Below are 18352 nucleotides of genomic sequence, written 5' to 3' on the forward strand. Positions count from 1 at the left end.
TCAGTCTGCACCCCCGCCCCCCCCAGCATCGTCCCAGCGCCAGGGGGCTGCCCCAGGGCCCGAGAAGCCGCCTCGAGCTCTGCCCGGCGCGGGGGGCGGGGCTGCCAGGAGGCGGCGGGAGGCCGCAGCTCAGGCCGGCCGCTAGGAGGCTCTGTTGCCCCTGGAATCTCCAGTTTGCGGGCGGATTCTCGGAATGAAACCTCTGGGCTCCTTGCGGCCTCTTGCAGCTGTGTCGGCCCAGTAGGGACGGTGCGCTTTTTTAATAAAGGAAATTACACACACACGCACACGCACACGCACACACACGCAGACACACACATACGGTGCTTTTAAATAATGAACAGATCGAGGCTTAAGGACAGCGACGTCCCGGCCGGGCGGGGTGGAAGCCAGCGATCCCCCATGGGCGGGGCTGGGGAACGGCCGCTGGAGGGCACGGGGCCGGGTGCACAGCCTCTGGGGTGGGATGCTCGGGGGACCTGGGCGGGGGGGAGGCCCCAGAGGGAGCCCCTCCCGCCCCCCGCCTGGCGGCTGGCATTGCCTGCGAGGGGGGTGGGCACCGGGCCAGCCGGGGGCCAGAAGCCCCACTCGTGGGTTTGTAAGCCCATGGATCTCAGCCTTTCCCCCTTCGGCCCCACAGCTCTGCCCCCTTGGGCCAGTTTTTGTCCTGGACTTTGCTGGACTTCACAGCCAGCACTTCATCTTCTTTACCTTCTCCGTGGCCGGCTGGTCCTGCCTCTTCCCCTCTCCCCTCTTCCCCGGCCGGGCTGGATGGTAAAGGGCACCCTCCTGGAAGCCAGCCTGGTTGGAAGGCTGTGCCCCGGTTGGGGGGACACCCTGCTTACCCTCGCTGCTCGTCCCCCGCTGGCTCACACCGCTGCCAACCCACCAGCGCAGCTCCAGCCCCTGGAGGAACCCAGGCTCAGCTTCCTCCACAGCCTTGGCACCTGCCCCGGTGCCCTCCTCTCTCGTCTTTGCCAACCTGCCTGCTTCCCCTGCTCCCACTCTTCATCACCATCGGTCCTGGTCTGGCTGTCCCCAGCTAGCCTTTCTGGTCCACTCTTTTATTTTTATTTTATTTTTTAAGATTTTATTTATTTATTTATGAGACACACACACACACACAGAGAGAGAGAGAGAGAGAGAGAGAGAGGCAGAGACACAGGCAGAGGGAGAAGCAGGCTCCATGCAGGGAGCTGATGTGGGACTCGATCCCTGGTCTCCAGGATCAAGCCCTCAGCTGAAGGGAGCATTAAACTGCTGAGCCACTGGGGCTGCCCATGGTCCACTCTTTTTTCAAAACCCTGCTCCAGTAGCTAAACTTTCTTTAAAACCACTTAAGGCCTCAGAGCTTCACTCATGCTTCTCTGCACTTCCTCTGAAGGCTGTACCTCCTCCTATCAGACTACTGTAAGCCTAGTGGCAATTGCAGAGTTACGTGTCTGCTCTGTTTTCTCCGCACTGAGATCCATGAAAGAAGAGCTCACCTCTTATTTATTTTATTTTATTTTTTTAAAAAGATTTTGTTTATTCATTCATGAGACACACACACAGAGAGGCAGAGACACAGGCAGAGGGAGGAGAAGCAGACTCCATTCAGGAAGCCCAATGCTGGACTCGATCCTGGGAATCCAGGAGCACGCGCTGAGCCAAAGGCAGACACTCAACCTCTGAGTCACCAAGGCATCCTTCTTGTTTATTATTTTAATAAGATATGTTAGTAGTAACTTACATATCTTTGCATTTTAAGAACCAAACACAGTACCTGACCTGGGATTCCTTTTTTTTTCCCCTGAATGAGTCTACCATTAATTAATCACTAACTCTCAGACCATGTCTCTAAACCTTCAGAATATTTTTCTTTTCTTTCTTTCATTTTTAAAATCATTTTAAAATTTATTTAAAGATTTTATTTACTCATGAGAGACACAGAGAGAGAGGCAGAGACACAGGCAGAGGGAGAAGCAGACTCCCTGTAGGGGACCCCATGTGGAACTCAATCCCAGGACCCCGGGATCACCAAAGAGCCAAAGGCAGACACCCAACCACTGAGCCACGCAGGTGCCCTCACCTCTTATATCTTAAACCTTCCTTTCCTCACCCACCGTATTCCTAGATATCCGCTGGTGAGAAAACCAAATTTCTTGAGGATTCACGTTGGAAGGGCTGAATCCACAGAAGTTCACCAGCTGTTTGGTTTGTTCGTTTCAAGGGCAGGCTCCTTACTTATAAGAGTGAACTTGTTTAGCTCTTCAACATGGCAAGAGGAAAAAATTTAGGGAGAGTAGATGGGGATGAAGGCCAGAAGCCCATTCCTGGGTCAGCCCCCCAAGCCCATGTGGCCTGAGAACAATTTCCAAGGGTCTCAACTCTTGCAAACTAGGACTATCTATCATTGTCTTCAGACAAAGACTGAAGTGGGCTGGGGTGGGGGGTTTTGTGACAAAAGGAAGGCCCTGCTGGGTTTGAAAATGGCCGGGGGCGGGGGGTGGCATTGTTTCCTTAATATTAATTTTAATATTCGCCTAAGGATAATGTTGTAAATACAGAAAATGGAATAAAGCATTTCACGACTGAATATTTATACTAGCCTAGGAAATTGAGAAGAATGGCCTGAACCTTAGATAGAATGAACCTAGGCCAGGAGGAGAGAATGGACTCATCTGGAAGAAAGCTGGGACACAGACAATGGAAAGAGAAACAGGAAGGAAGTGGGACGGGTTAGTTAATTTAATCTAAAGCAATTTACTCAGAACAAATCTAACCTATGACTCAGGTAACTGGGTGCTAAAATCGACTTCGATATTGATTTACAGGCTATCACTTGTCCCTTGAAACCCCACTGTCTTAGGGGTCTGGGATATGGGATTGCAGAAAACTCTTATTCAAGTACTGTGCTAGCCTGCCTCCTGCAATAAGCCTGATTCATAAAACACCAGAAAATCATATACTCTCTGTTAATTTCTATTTTTTTTTAAAAAATTTATTTATTTAATCATGAGAGACACACAGAGAGAGGCAGGGACATAGGCAGAGGGAGAAGCAGGCTCCCTGTGGGGAGCCCGAGGCAGCTCAATCCCAGGACCCCGGGATCACACCCTGAGCCAAAGGCAGACAAGTCAGTCGCTCAAATGCTGCTGAGCCTCCCAGGCGTCCCTCCCAAATTAATTTCTAATGACCGTTCTCATCCGGACAAAATCTGCTTTGAGCTATCCTGTTACTGACTTGGTTATTTCGCCTCAAATTAACTAAAACCAGAACAAGGCAAAATCAAATACCTGATTAATTGCAGAGTTCGCTAACTGAACCCTCTGAAGCAGTTCCACCCTACAGATGTGGGTTTTTTGTTGTTGTTGGCTATACAGTGTTTTATGTTGATTTTTGTAGTTTTCAAAATTTAACAATTTGCAGATTTCTCATAAAAATCCGGATTTCTGACTTGTGTTGGAAAATTGGAAGATTTGGGGACCCTGGCCCCCTCATCCTGAATGGTATCACTTGGCAGGCCCTGTTAGATAGGGCAGCTTATCTCCAGTTTATAGGTTCTACTGGTCCTGTTGTCTAATATATTCTGTTCATTCATTTATGTAACTGGCCTGTAGGTTATCACAAGGATATTTTATTTAGCCAGTAGTTCTCTAGCTACTTTTCACTAGGCAAAAATGCCCTTATGTAAATGCTCCTTTAAGTGTGGACTATAGCAGAGGACATGGGTTAAGGAAAAATAAAGGTGAAACCAGGCTCTGCTACAATTAAAATGAAATCTGAAATAGGAAGTCCTTCTCAAAGCTTACATGTCTATTAATTTCATGTATGCATGCTATATGCCTATTATGTCTCCCCTGTTTTAGAACTGTTAATATCTTTGAGCATGAATTTTTATTGGATTATAGTATTTCTACTTGCGACTCTGGAGGGCTGGAGTTAGGAGGAGTTTCCGAACTTGGAAACAAAAATTGGGGCATATTCCATGTTTTTGAAAAAAAATCTATATTTATAGCCAAGAGCTACATTTTTATTGTCATATTGAAATGCGTCTTGGTTTTGTGAACTAGGATAAAATTAGAGTTATACTAGAGTCAAAATTCTCCACGTACTACTTTGTCCTTCCTAAGGTGCTTTATAAAAGAGTAGCTATAATAAAGACATTTCAAACGTCTTAGTTATTCATGGCCCTGCTCTCAAGCCAAGGATCTAAGAGACCGTCAAATTTCACACCAGCCATTTGCAACATGAATCTTAAATCCCCCCTTTACCTTGGAGAACAGTAGGTTTGCTCTCTACTGCCACTTCCAAGACCGGGCTGAGTTACGGTGAAATACTACCTGAGGATTGGGCTTTTATAAGGGGAGATGTTTGAAGAGGACAGGTCAGAGAAATCAACATGTCAGTGTTAGGGTAGTTTTCTACAAGACAGGAAGAAGAACACTAACAAATTTTTTTCCTACTTATTTATTTTAAAGATTTTATTTATTTATTCATGAGAGACACAGAAAGAGGCAGAGACACAGGCAGAGGGAGAAGCAGACTCCATGCGAGGAGCCGGATGCGGGATTCGATCCCAGGACCCCGGGATCACAACCTGAGCCAAAGGCAGCCGCTCAACCGCTGAGCCACCCAGGTGTCCCTATTTATTTATTTTTAAAAATATTTTATGTATTTATTTGACAGAGAGGACAAGCAGGGGAGGTGGGGGAGGAAGAGGAAGAAGCAGGCTCCCCACTGAGCAAGGAGCCAGATGTGGGGCTCAATCCAAGGACCCTGGGATTATGACTCAAGCCAAAGGCAGATGGCCAAACCAACTGAGCCACCTAGATGCCCCAGATTTCTTTTTTTCATTCAATATTTCAGAGGACTTTTGTCAAATCTTTTTCATTGCTTCCCATTGGTTCCAGAGACAGGCAAAATGGAGCTTTACTAGAACTTGGTGAGCCATCAAGAATTAGTTCATGAGGGATCCCTGGGTGGCGCAGTGGTTTAGCGCCTGCCTTTGGCCCAGGGTGCGATCCTGGAGACCCGGGGATCGAATCCCATGTCGGGCTCCCGGTGCATGGAGCCTGCTTCTCCCTCTGCCTATGTCTCTGCCTCTCTCTCTCTCTCTGTGTGTGACTATCATAAAAAAAAGAAGAAGAAGAAGAAGAAGAAGAAGAAGAAGAAGAAGAAGAAGAAGAAGAAGAAGAATTAGTTCATGAAAAGACAGCAGGAAGGTGTTGCATACAGTGCATCTGAACACGAAAAATGAAGACCCAACGTATCAATGAAAATGATGAAAAGCAAGAGTTTCCTTGAGTTCTGGCGGTGTTAAGTCCATGGAGCTGTGTCATGGTGGGAGTCTTGCCATTGGGGTGAGGGCAGCTACTGCAAAACCTGGCTCCTGGGAGGCGCTGAACATAGATACTGCTGCCACTTGCCTGTGGGGAATGGATTTTGCCTCCAGTCCCACACGATTGTCCATCACTAGAGTCCTCCTTTGGGTGTCCTTTAGAAGGAGGTCCATAAAAATTGCTATTCTTTCTCTGCACCAGGTGCTGTTCTAGGCACTTGACATGCGTCAGCTCATTTGATCTTCACCCTAACACTGAGGTAGGTACTATTTGATCTGTACTCTGTAAATGAAGGAAACTGAGACCCAGAGAGGTTAAGTAACTTTCCCAAGGACATCTTAAGTGGAGGGGCCAGGATCCCAAACCAGATACTGGCTCCAGCGCGTAGAACCCTGAATGGGTGGCTGGAATAGCAAAGCATGGCTGAAGATGTGCGAGGGAGATGCCAGCTATTGGCAAAGGTCTGACCCACAGCCATGAGAGCCGAGTGGTACTCAATACTTGACAATACTTCCTGCTTGTAGAATTTAAGACAGCCTTGGGTAGGAACAGCATCTTAGGTGTTCGATTTTTCTCTTACGTGAATTGTCTGCCTTTTTCCTTTGTCCCTTCCACTGCCTGGGGTTCATTGCTGGTACACTCAGCGCATAGGAAACACTTATGCATAGTAAGTCTCAATAAATATTTGCCGAATGACTGAATAAAGGAACATTAACTCCTTGTCCGTCATTTCCTAGCTCACTGTAGCGTGTCTTCAATTCATCCTTGCGTGCCTACGTTTTACATGTTTATGTAGTCATATGCAATGATTTTTTTTTCTTCTCCATAGTTTTTCCATTAAAAATGTTTATAAAATCCTGGGGCACCTGGGTGGCTTAGTGGGTTAAGCGTCTGCCTACAGCTCAGGTCATGGTCCCAGGGTCCTAGGATCGAGTCCCATGTCAAGCTCCCTGCTCAGTGGGGAGTCTGCTTCTCCCTCTTCCTCTGCCTCTCTCCTCGCTTGTGCTTCCTGTCTCTCTGTTAAATAAATAAATCTTAAAAAAACTAAAATTAAATAAAAATGTTTATAAAATCCTTTCTCAGCCATATGTCCTCTAAATATCTGGTTATTTTTTCCCCTAGTTTTCTCATTGTGATTTTTTTAAAAATAACATTTACTACTTTAATTCACTTGCAGCTTGTTCTCTCCTGTGGTGGAAACAGGGACCATAAATAATTTCTTTCCAAATGGGTCTTTTCTTTTTTGACAGACAGGAAGTAGGATTTACTGGTGGGCATGAATAGGAAGGGGGCAGTGCCGAGGTTCTCATGAGTGCAGAGCCTTCCATTTGTCCAAGAGGCCACAATTAGGGATGTGTTTGACTGCACAGCCATCTAGGATGAGCTGCCTTTCAGCCATAATGTCTTCAAATTCATCTGCATAAAACTCCGTGAAGCCCCACTTCTTACAGATGTGCATGTTCTGGAGGCCAGGGAACTTGAACTTGGCCCTGTGTTCGGCCTCAATCATATGCTCCTTGTTCTACAGTTTGGTATGGATGGACATGATGGCTTGGCCAATGAGGACCCTGGCTACTCTACCCTGGGGCTTTCCAAAGGCACCCCACACACCCGTCTGCAGCCTAGATTGGAGATAACATGAGGTAGACTTCAAAATCCACTGGAAAGGGCTGTCTTCAAGATCTGTTAGGGCAACCCACACAATCAGCAGGCTGTATACACTACCAAGGAGGCTGCTGTTTGCAGCCACGGCACACTGAGCCCCATGGAGAAAACCAAATGGGTCTTCAATGTTTTCTTAGCACAATGTATTGGATGATCTACTGTCCTTCCCACTTGTTTGTCTGTCTACTCCTGTGCAAGTAAAACACCTTTAAAAGATCATTTGTGTACATATGGGGGTGTGAGTATGTTCCATATATAAATACATATTTAAATATCTTTTAATACATGTCTGCCATCACTAGTCCTTTTTAAAATTGTATCAATTGATAGTATATGTTCTAACTATAGAATTCAACCTAAAAATTAATTTAGGGTTAACTGACATTTTATAATATTCTTTTATTAAAAAATATTTTATTTATTTATTTGAAAGAGAACACATGTATGCACAAGTACACATGAGCAGACAGGAAGGACACAGGGAGAGGGAGAAGCAGACTCCCTGAGGAGCAGGGAGCCCAGCATGGGACTGATCCAGGACCCGGGATCATGACCTGAGCCAAAGGCAGGCGTTTAACTGACTGACTGAGCCACCCAGGTGCCCTGTGACATTTTATAACATTCATTTGAAACATGACTAGTAAGAGCTAGCTCTTTTTAATCAATTTTCTTGGGTTTCCCAAAAGACTAAAAATGATGGCAAATGTGTTGCTTGCTTTCTGATGGTTGTAGAGGCCAACCTATCAGACCCCAAAACCCGTGGCCTTTACCATCACATGAATTTGCCCCCTGGATTGGGCTCTGGAGCCAGAAGTGACTTAGCTGTACAATCTTGCAGAAGTCACTTTGTATTTTGAAAACTGGTGTCCCATTAGTTTCTCTGAAATGAATGATTAAAAAACTGACTTGTATGCTCAGTGTGGCCCAAAATTACTTGATTCTGGGACTACCTCCAATAACTCAGTGACTTTTCAAAAGTACTATGCATCAGTGCAATATGGCTTGAGGTAAAACTAGAAGGTGTTGGCAATAGCGCTACCTACACCCACACATCCACACCACACTCAGGCATCAACCCTTGAGTGACCTGAGAACCCACCCAGTCATACCTCAAGGATAACTCTGGTTGAAAGCTAACTACCCAAATCCTGTATTCTCTACTTTAAGTCCTGCAGCTCCACTATATATGATCTTTTCTTGTTATGATACTTTAGTACTTTAACTTTTGAAGCTTTACTTATTTATTTTTAATTGCAGCCTCATAGAGATATCTTCAGATATGAGCAAGTTCCCATACTTCCTATATCTTGTTGGTTGTTCTTCATTTTACAAATAGAGAGACACAAAGAACAGACACAAACAGACCAAGACATAGAAACTAGGTGTCCTATACCAGTGACAGAAGGTAGGAGTCTTGACTCAGAATCTAGTGCAAACCACAGAGTGCTGCTCTCCACAGCAGCTGTCTTCATGTAGCCTGGGGAACTAATGATTTGACAACACTCCGGTGTGGGCATGTGGAAAATATGCGTGTGCATACAAGCACCTTCATATCAATGCCTATTTCAAATAGAAAAGAAAGTACAAACTAGCTTACTCTTTCATTCATCATTATAAAAGGAAAAAACAAATCCATCAGAAAGGGAAAAGATCGATGCACCAGATAAGGGGCTAAGAGATGAAACTAATCCCACTCTGATATGGCCAAATCCACGACCATTGCTGCTATTCTCCATGATAAGAGCAAAATGATTTTTGCTAGTCCGATTAGCACTGCTAAACCCTTATTAAAGGCTCACTCTCAGACAGGGAGGGCATAAACTCAAGTGTCTCAGTGATCTATTTTGGCCAAAACTTTTATTCTGATTTATTTACTAATAAGAGGGAGGAAAACAATATGGCGCCACTCAACTAGAAAAGACAGAGAAAAGGACAAAGGAAGGAAGGAAGGAAGGGAGGAAGGAAGAGAGAAGGAAAAAAGATGGAATTGTGATATGGCAATCTTAGTGAGGAAATGAGGTAAATGAGAAGAGATTTAATTTAGATAAATGTGAGGAAATACACCTGGGGAGAAACAACATTGAGCAAATACAGGAAAGAGAAGGCTACTGTTGAGGAAACAGCACTGCAGAAAAAAATTCAGGCAGTTATACTAATTACTTGCCAAAGATATGAATCCTTAATATCACAGCCACAACCATGACGGATGCTGTCTTGGGCTGTGTGTCTAGAAGGATCCCTTAGAAAACAGAAGTGGCAATAAAGTTGCTTCATCCGGCCTTTGTCTGGCAGTTATTTTCCCTGTGAAATGCTACTGCAGACTTGCCAAAAGGAATGCTATAAAAAGGCCATAAAAACACTGTTGAATGTTGAAAGAAGAATAGCTAGGATCCTGCATATACACTGAGGTGGGAGTTTCAGGGGCTCAGTCAGATCCCATTTTTATTTAGAGACGTCAAATCCAGTTGGGCCCACATTTCTCTAGATAGGGATTTAAAGCAGGCATCGGGTTTGATGTTGTTTACTCTGCTCTATTTGTCTCCCTGTGGGAAGAGGCATGTCCTGTAAATGTGCTTGGTGGTATTTTCATTGGATTTCTGGCATTATTTAGATCCTCAAGAAGGGGAGGTTCCCTGACCTCGGAAACTGGTGTTCAGTCAACAAAATGCAAGTTCTTAGCCAGAATGAAAAATAAATAAACTCGGAGTTAAAGATGCAGGGAACCTGCTTCCTGTTTGGGTATTTTCTTGCACTGTGGGATTTTTTTTGTGTAGTTCAATGCTATTTGTAGAGAAGAAAAAGTGCTGGAATAATGGGGATTGGGAAGTCTGGGCAAATTAAGACATCACCCTAGAGGTAGTATGTCATCCCACTAATTTACCAGCCATTATGCTTCAATTTCCCATCAGTAAAGAGAGCAGTTCCATATGGTACCCTGGCCAAAGGATAGCTCATCAAAATGTTGATATCCAAAAACCTGTGTGGGGCTCCTTTATGTTAATTAGTAAGGCATTACCGTCTAGGAGGTGTATCAAGGTTTGTTGCAGTCAATACAAAGGCTGATCCAGCAATGTTTCTCCTGGGCTCTTCCCATTGATATGGCCCAGGATTTACATTTCAGTTGTTCTCAAACTTCTCTGTTCCATTAGAACCTTCTGAGACCTTATTTTAAAACACTGATCTGGTGTGGCGGGGGCCGGGGGGGGGGGCACCTGGCTGGCTCCATCAGTGGAATGTGTGGCTCTTGATCTCTGGGTTGTAAATTTGAGCCCCATGTTGAGTGTAGAGATTACTTAAAAATAAAATCTTTAAAACTAAAACAAAATAAAAATGGGCTGATTTGGGAGCCCAACTCCAAAGTTCTATTGAAGTAGTCTGGAGTGGAATCCAAGGACTTAATTTCTTAGCAAGCATCCAGGATATGCAGATTGCGGTGGATCACGGGTCCCTCTTTGAGAAAGTCTCCACCAAGTTTACCAGTATGACTCACCTGGCTGGTAAATGTCCATCCATGGCCCAGTTAGTACTGTATTCCAACAACCGAGGAAAACCAGCTGTGGTCTAGCAATGTATGAAGAACCTAAGAGTGGATTTGTTTTTCAGCCCAACATCCAATCATCCTGCTTTTCAACTTTTGGAGAACTGTCCATCCCTCTGCTCCCTTCATGCCCTTCATGGATCTCATCCTGCAGACCAGGGTGCCACACATGACCAGACCTGGCCAGTCAGAGCACTGGATCCCCTGAGCCACGGTGACTGGGGATGGACGTGTGACTACAGTCCAAGCAGATTGTGTCTCAAGCCGTATACAGAAACTGTCAGGATTGGAACCGAGGGTCTCTGCAGAGACCCTTTCCATGATGGAACCATGTTGCTACTATGAGGGGAATTTCTATTTAATAGATCAAAAGAGAAAGAGAGAAACCAAGCCTTGGTAATATAATTTGAGCCACAGATTGGGCCAAACCTAAAGCCATGTAGATCCATCCCTGCCTTTTTCAGTTTAGATTGGGGGGAGGGGAATCCATGTTTCATCTTAAGCCAATTTGAATGGGGTTTGCTGTCACTCCTCACCATGAATTCTAACGGAAGTTGTTATGGCAAAGCATCTTACTATAATGTTTTTGATGATCATATCAAATATTCTATAGTCAAATGATTCTATAATTGCCTTGAAAGAAATATATGTCAAAAACGCCTATTTGGTAGGAACTCTTTGGAGTTAAATCTTAGTTTAGGTAAGAAGAAGCTGTTATGGGATGTTCTTAGAAAAAGGTCAAATAACAATAAAACCTATTGTCTGTTGACCACCTATGAGGAGCTGGGCATTGAGCTTATGATACATTATTCCTAATTTTCACAACAAACCCAGAGTTTAAGGATGAGGAAACGAGGGTTCAGGGAGGTGAAATAAGTCGTCCAGGGTCACATAGGAGGAAATGGTAGAACTTGGATCTTAAGGCCTTCTGCCAGTGTCACCAGCCTACCTAGGAGGCTCCAAGGTCATGCGAGGTTTCCCCAAGCCTTCATATCTCTCTCTTCCTGGCAGACCACAGTGTACCTAGAATTCAACATTACTGGTTTCCCTGCCCAGACACCAACATGAATGTTCCCAATCTATTCTTCACCGACGTTTATGTTTTCCTTTTGAAATTGTGCCCTAATCATCCAAGAAACCCTTCTTGCAAGTGAATCACGATGGCTCATCCAACTGAAGATGCCCTCAGCTTTCTCCTGAGCCAGATGTCACTCTCCAAGGTCATGTGTCTGGTCCTGCAGGGCATTGCTCCAAATGGATTTGAACTTGGACATCTTTCCTTGCACACCGTACCATGTCTTGCAGATTCAGCCAGACTCATGCACATTCCACTTCATCTTTGTGTCATTCTTTCCTTCCATGCGGGGCCCCGGGTTCCCTGCCGCTTGGTTGGCCACTTCTTTCTATGCTTTCAGGCTGCCCCTTGTTAGCCTCTTGCTGTAAGTCTGCAGATAGTTTGGCTGGAACTCAGGGGATCTCGGTAGTGCCCAGAGCTTGGGCAGTAATGGGTGTCTGATGAAACTTTCACATCCCTGCAGGTTGTACAACTGTCCCCCCCTTTTTAAAAGATTTTATTTATTTATTCATTGGAGACACAGAGTGAGAGGCAGAGACATAGGCAGAGGGAGAAGCAGGCTCCATGTGGGGAGCCCAATGTGGGACTCGATCCCAGGACTTGGGATCACACCCCGAGCTGAAGTCAGATGCTCAACCACTGAGCCACTCAGGTGCCTGTGACCGTCCCTTTGATGCTGCATGTTCCTCTTTCCTAAATTGGTCTCAGTTATTAAGAAAAATTATTTTGAAAGACAATTGTGGTATAGCTGTTAAGTTAAAAACAGGGGCCAAATAATATCCTAAACTTAGACTCTCATTTAACATCTCCCCAGAAAGGTGACACAGCCACATCCAGGAAAGACAAGCTCCTTTGGACTCGTTAGCAGAACAGACCTCTGAGGCTTAATCTCAAATGCCCGAGGCTCTCAGGCCTCCGGAGCATTTGGATAACCTAGCCCTTGCCCCCTTCCCATGCCATCCCCCGGCCAAGGGTTTCCCAAAGCATGTGGGAAGGAAATAGGGTGAGGACTCCTCCGTCTTCTGTGCATTTTCACAGCTTTTGTTCTATCAGCGTGCAAGAGGGGTTCCATCAGCATTTTGCTTGGGGAAGGTTCAGGTTGGAAGGACTGAAGCGGTTGGCACACTGCAGGATAGTAGCATCCCCGGCCTCTGTACATTAAATGCTAATTTGTAATAACCCAGAGCAAATAAAGAATGTTCCTATACATTTTCAAACACTCCCTGGGGCCGGGGTGGGGATGCATGACCCCTGGTTAGTGAACCAGAGAGAATTGGTAGTGCCACGATAACACACCTTACCTGGGGCTGGAGGTGAGGAAACAAACTCCCCAACCTCCTTTGAGTCCTCCAAAAGCCAAACTCCGGGCTCTTGGGAGACAGCCTCCAACCAGTCAAGGGTCTCTCCTATGACTACTGGATTGTGTTATACAAGCATCCAGCAAAAGGCTGAGCCTACACGGGCACTCCATAAATAGTTGCTAGTTAATTGCCATGTCTTGCTCACTATTATATACTTATTGAGACCACAGATTTCACATCCTCTATGTTGTGAAAAGCCCGGGGCAGACTTAATATAACGCCATGCTACTGATAAACACTCAGGAAATATTAATTACTATTGATGAAAGTGGTGAATACTTTAATTTAGATGCAAACAACCAAAAAGAGCTAAATACCCTTGGCCTTTTGCCTCTGTTGCATTTGGAGAGACTGATTAATACAGTCTTACAATTAATTACTTGTCCTTCCATGTCTGGCACCTAAAACTCGGGTGCATTCAGGTCACCGAGCAGTTGTGTGGGTGGGTGAGAGACTTTCTTGGGCTTTAGCCAGAGAGCCAGGCTATTGGCAGCAGAGCTAGACTTTGAAGATACGGAAAAATCTCATAAATATGCCAAAGTAGGAGACAGGAACCAGGCCAGGTCAGGCCAGGTGAAAAAAATGAGGCATCCAGAGAGGCTCGAGGCCATGAGGGGAGGCGTAGACATGAGATATGGGAACCTGGGAGTTACTTGGAGAGAGCAGAGGGCTGGGGTAGGGTTTGAGTCCATGCAGTGTGCTGCTTCCCAGGCCCCCACCCCCCAAAAGCCCTGGTTTCACCTGAAAATGTGATCGCTATCTTGCTGAGTGCAGGCAAGATCAAATCTGTAAGGGACAGCCAGGATCCAAATGTCCATCATTCTTTATAAGTCAGACCAGCGGTTCTTATTCCTTGCCAGTGGGTAAATTGTAAGAGTTTTATTTCCCAGGATGATCACTGTGGTGTGTTGGGCATAACATCATGCTCCGTGACTTCTATCCAGAAGCATGAGAAAAAAAGTCCAAGGCAGGGCTAAAGCTTTATAGAGAATTAATGCCACTGCAAGTTTTAAAACAAAAAATAAACTCTGATTGTCATGGGCAGTCACGGGTATACCTATGCAAAGCTGCCTTTCTGCTGAATAGCTGGGTGACCTGGGTTCATTTGCAGATTTGCAGATTATGCTCTCATTTTGTTCAACTTTTCTGCAAGAGACAATAACATTTGCAAATGGCTCAGACCTGCCTGGCCTGACTTTCCTCAAATATCCGGCAAGATTAAATCCATTTTGTTCTAAAGGAAAAGTAGAGGGAGTGGAGGATTGTGTTTTAAGTACAAGGTGCTCCTAAAACACATTCCCCTCCCCTTCCATTTATTCTCCAGCCCCCCCAGTCCAAATGGCAATTCCTTTTTAATTAGCCAGGAGTGTTAGATAACAAAAGAAAGTTATATTTTCTTCTTCCTTCCCAGGTGATCAGGATTTGGATCAGTAAATTTTGGCCCTTCTTCTTTCCTGGAGCTGGAGTGACAAGGACCCAAGACAGGATATCTACATTGATTTTAATGACTTTGCTAGAGGTCACTTTGGGGGAAAAGATTCAAAGACAACCCACACAACCCTGAAAGATGACACTACTGTTCTGTGTGATGCCCTAGGCACACCCGTTCATAGGCGAATGCATGCAACATGCGAATTCCTAGGAAATGTCTTGTGGAGGCAAGCAGGCCACTTCAGAGTAGGATGAGGGTACCTACCCCAGACGACGGCCCCTTTTCACTGATCCCTTAGATCAGAGGCTCCTCTAGGTGTCCTCCTGGGAAGGTCCTCTAAGGTGTGTGAAATAATAGGAAGTTGGCTCGCATATTTGTAGAAAAAGGAAAACGTGTCATGTTTTTAACTCACGGCTCCCAGGCCCCTCTAGACTTAGGTTTTATGATCACTTCCTTTGAATTGGCTCTGAGTCCTGGCTCGGCGACTTTGTGCAAGTCGTGAGAACTTGGGAAATTTTCACAAACTCTGAGTATCGGTTTTCTCATTTACGAATTGGAAGTGTTAATACCGACCTCACCTGCTGGGTGAGCATGAAGAATAAGGTGCACCTGGCACCCCACAAAGGGGCCCAACACACGCAGAGGCTCATGACTGGCCTCCAGATGGTTCCTTCTCTCTGGCCACAGCTTCCTACGGAGGTGGAGCTGTTGTCGCCGAGGCAGCGTGGGGACACGAGGGAGACACTCCTCGGACCCTGTGCTGACCACGGAAGGCCTTCTCAGAAGCTAGGAGCCAAGGGGGCTGTGCGGCTGGGGGGCCGCTGGCCCCAAGAGCTTCTCCATGGCTGCCCAGCCAAGCTGCGGGGTGCGGGTGGGCAGGAGCTGAGCGGGCTGGACAGTGCCCGGGGCCCGTGCGAGCAAAGGAAGAGGAGCCAAGAGACGTGACCTCCAGCAGCCCCCAACAGACTGTGAGCCCCAATATTCTTTTTTTTTTAATTTTTAAAAAGATTTTATTTATTTATTCATGAGATACCCACAGAAAGAGGCAGAGACACAGGCAGAGGGAGAAGCAGGCTCCTTGCAGGGACCCTGATGCAAGACTCGATCCCAGGACTCCGGGGTCATGACCTGAGCCCAAGGCAGACACTCTACATTGAGTGTCTGAGCCATGCGGTTGCCCCAAACCTCAATATTCTAATGTAGGACTTGCCCCGTGTGCCCCTCCCACCCATGGGTTAAATGCAGGGACAGTGTTTACTCACAGGCTGACTTGCCGCTGCTCCCACGGGGTCTGCACTTAATTGGAGGGGATTAGTAACAATCGATGAGTGATTAACTGAACGAACCACACTTTCAGCCTCCTGAGAAACCAGATTTGCATGTTTCCAGCCCCTGAGGAAAAGTGGGCTTTTTGGAGGGCACCCAGTTCAAAGAATCTATCTTTCTAAAGGCCTCCCTCAGAAAACCTTCTGGGAATTGCCTTGGTGGCCGCAGAGCAGGTGTGCAGGATCCAGAGCCCAGGTTTGCTGGGACAACATGGTTTCTGCATGCCTTTCATGGTGAAATGCAGGAATGGTTTCTCTGAGGAATGAAATATGACCAGTCAGCTTCCGGATTTTCAAAAAAAAAGAAAACAAAAAACAAAACAACAACCCTCAAATCAACCAAAAGGCAATTTCTCTGCTCTCTTTGGCATTTGGCATATACCTTATCAGTGAACGTCCTCATACAAGCTTTTCCTTTAGACGTTATCTTTTAATTCTGTTGCTGGAAGTACTGAGTCATTTTGAGGCATGGTCTCAGGCCACCGTTCAGTAGCTCAGTCTTTGCCAACAAAGAGCCTTGGTTCTTTTTTTTCCTTCGACTCATCAAAAATATGAATGAAACCATAACATTATCTGCCCAGTGGATCTGCTAGTATATGGGGCTATTGCAACTGGTTACCTTTAAGCGATTGCCCAGCTTTCGAATCCTTCTTTATGAGAGTACATTTATACCTAAAGGAATAATTAGACAGGCAGTTGTCAGTTTTTTGAAAAATAGAAGCTGACAAATATGCTTACAAAAAAAATAGCTTATTTGTGAGGTGCCTGGGTAGCTTAGTCGGTTAAGTGTCTGCTTCCAGCTCAGGTCATGATCCTGGGGTCCTGGGATCCTGGGATCAAGCTCCACATCGCATCAGGCTCCCTGCTTATTTCTCTCCCTCTGCTGTTCTGCCTGCTTATGCTCTCTCTTGCTTTCTCTTTCAAATAAATAAAATATTTTTTTAAAAAATAGCTTATTTGTAAGACCATGTGCTGGACCCCTCATGGGAGCAATAGTTTTCTGGTATCCTCAATAGATGGGCGGAACAGGCCCAATAGAAGTGTATTTTGGGGAAGCTGAGGAGCTTCCCAAGAAGAAACTCAGCCTGGGTCCCTGCTGGAAGACTGGTGTGGGGACCCAACAAAGCTCCTTCTTCAAAGCCATGGAAGTTCTTGGAAAGAGACTCATCCAAGAGGAAGAAATTGGGCATGAAGATGTTTGGAATGCTGTGGGGTCAGGGAACTGTTCCTCTCGCCTGTTCTTGGCCCCATTTACTTGACACACACACACAGGTCTGGAGAAAGGGAGGACTCTACGTAAAAAATGGAAAGATCTGTTTTAATATATTCCATAATATTGGGGCTGAGACAACCGTGCTTTGAGACTCCGTCCCTTTGGCACAGCTTACCATACCATAGGTTGGGAACATTTGAACTGATGGCATCAAGGGTATCACCTGTAGGAAACAGTTATACATATACCCTGGAGACCAGCAGGATGAGGCATGGTGCCTGGGGACACAGTGACAGCCCCAGCATAAAGTGCTAGAGCTGGTGGGACACAGGCAACGTGGAGAACTACATAGGAGACACTCCCTGAGCATGCCCAGAATCACTGCACCATGGCATTCCTGTGCCTTTGAAAAGTGGATGATTACTCTCAATAGGACCTCTTCCAAACATTGGCAAGACCTTGGGCTTTATCATGTATTTGGTAATCATCTTAGATCTTAAAATAATATTAAAAGTGATGGTCAGGTTTCCAAATGAGGAAGAATAGAAGAAAGGAAGGAAAGAAGGAAGGAAAGGAGGAAGAAAGGAAAAGGTGGCCATTTTTTCCCATTATAAACTAAAATTGGCTAAACACTGTACATTTATTATTGGAAAAAGAGTAGAACTCTTTTTGTTTTAAAACCCATTAAATTTATTTATTTGTTTATTTAAGATTTTATTTATTTATTCATGAGAGACGCAGAGTAAGAGGCAGAGACACAGGCAGAGGGAGAAGCAGGCTCCCTGTGGGGAACCTGATGCAGGACTCGATCCCAGGACCCTGGGATCATGACCTGAGCCACAGGCAGATGCTCAACCACTGAGCCACCCAGGTGCCCCATAAACCCATAAAATATATTTAAACCTACCAAAGTGCTTTGCAAACAGGTAACTGGCCTGCAGTGTCTTCCCACAATCAGCCAAGCAGTTCACCCTAATCCATGTGCTTACTTAGGGCTCAGGACTCAGAGCTTACTTAGGGCTATGTCCAGTACTTTACCCCTGAAATACACTTTTGAAATTCTGGATGAAGGGTGAGTGGGACGAGAATGAGAAGTCCCAACACCAAACGAAGAGGGGCAGAATGAATAGGTAGGCAGAGAAGAACTAACCAGCATCTCTTGGCTATGTCTTCTCTTCTCTTCTCTTCTCTTCTCTTCTCTTCTCTTCTCTTCTCTTCTCTTCTCTTCTCTTCTCTTCTCTTCTCTTCTTTCTTCTCTCTCTTCTCCTCTTCCTTCTCTTCTCTTTTCTTTCTTTCTTTCTTTCTTTCTTTCTTTCTTTCTTTCTTTCTTTCTTTCTTCTTCTCCTCCTCCTCCTCCTCCTCCTCCTCCTCCTCCTCCTCCTCCTCCTCCTCCTCCTCCTCCTCCTTCTTCTTCTTCTT

The 18352-nt window shown here is 45.5% G+C and overlaps 1 non-coding gene across 1 annotated transcript; it reads right to left on the reverse strand.

Moving 5' to 3' along the window:
- Window positions 1-6992: 6992 nt before the first annotated feature.
- LOC112934800 (small nucleolar RNA SNORA70) lies at window positions 6993-7124 on the reverse strand. The gene has a single exon (XR_003238057.1). It is a non-coding gene; the product is annotated as a small nucleolar RNA SNORA70 (small nucleolar RNA).
- Between the last annotated feature and the right edge of the window lie 11228 nt (window positions 7125-18352).

Source organism: Vulpes vulpes, chromosome 7, assembly GCF_048418805.1.
Source record: "Vulpes vulpes isolate BD-2025 chromosome 7, VulVul3, whole genome shotgun sequence".
In the NCBI taxonomy this organism is placed as follows: Eukaryota; Metazoa; Chordata; class Mammalia; order Carnivora; family Canidae; genus Vulpes; species Vulpes vulpes.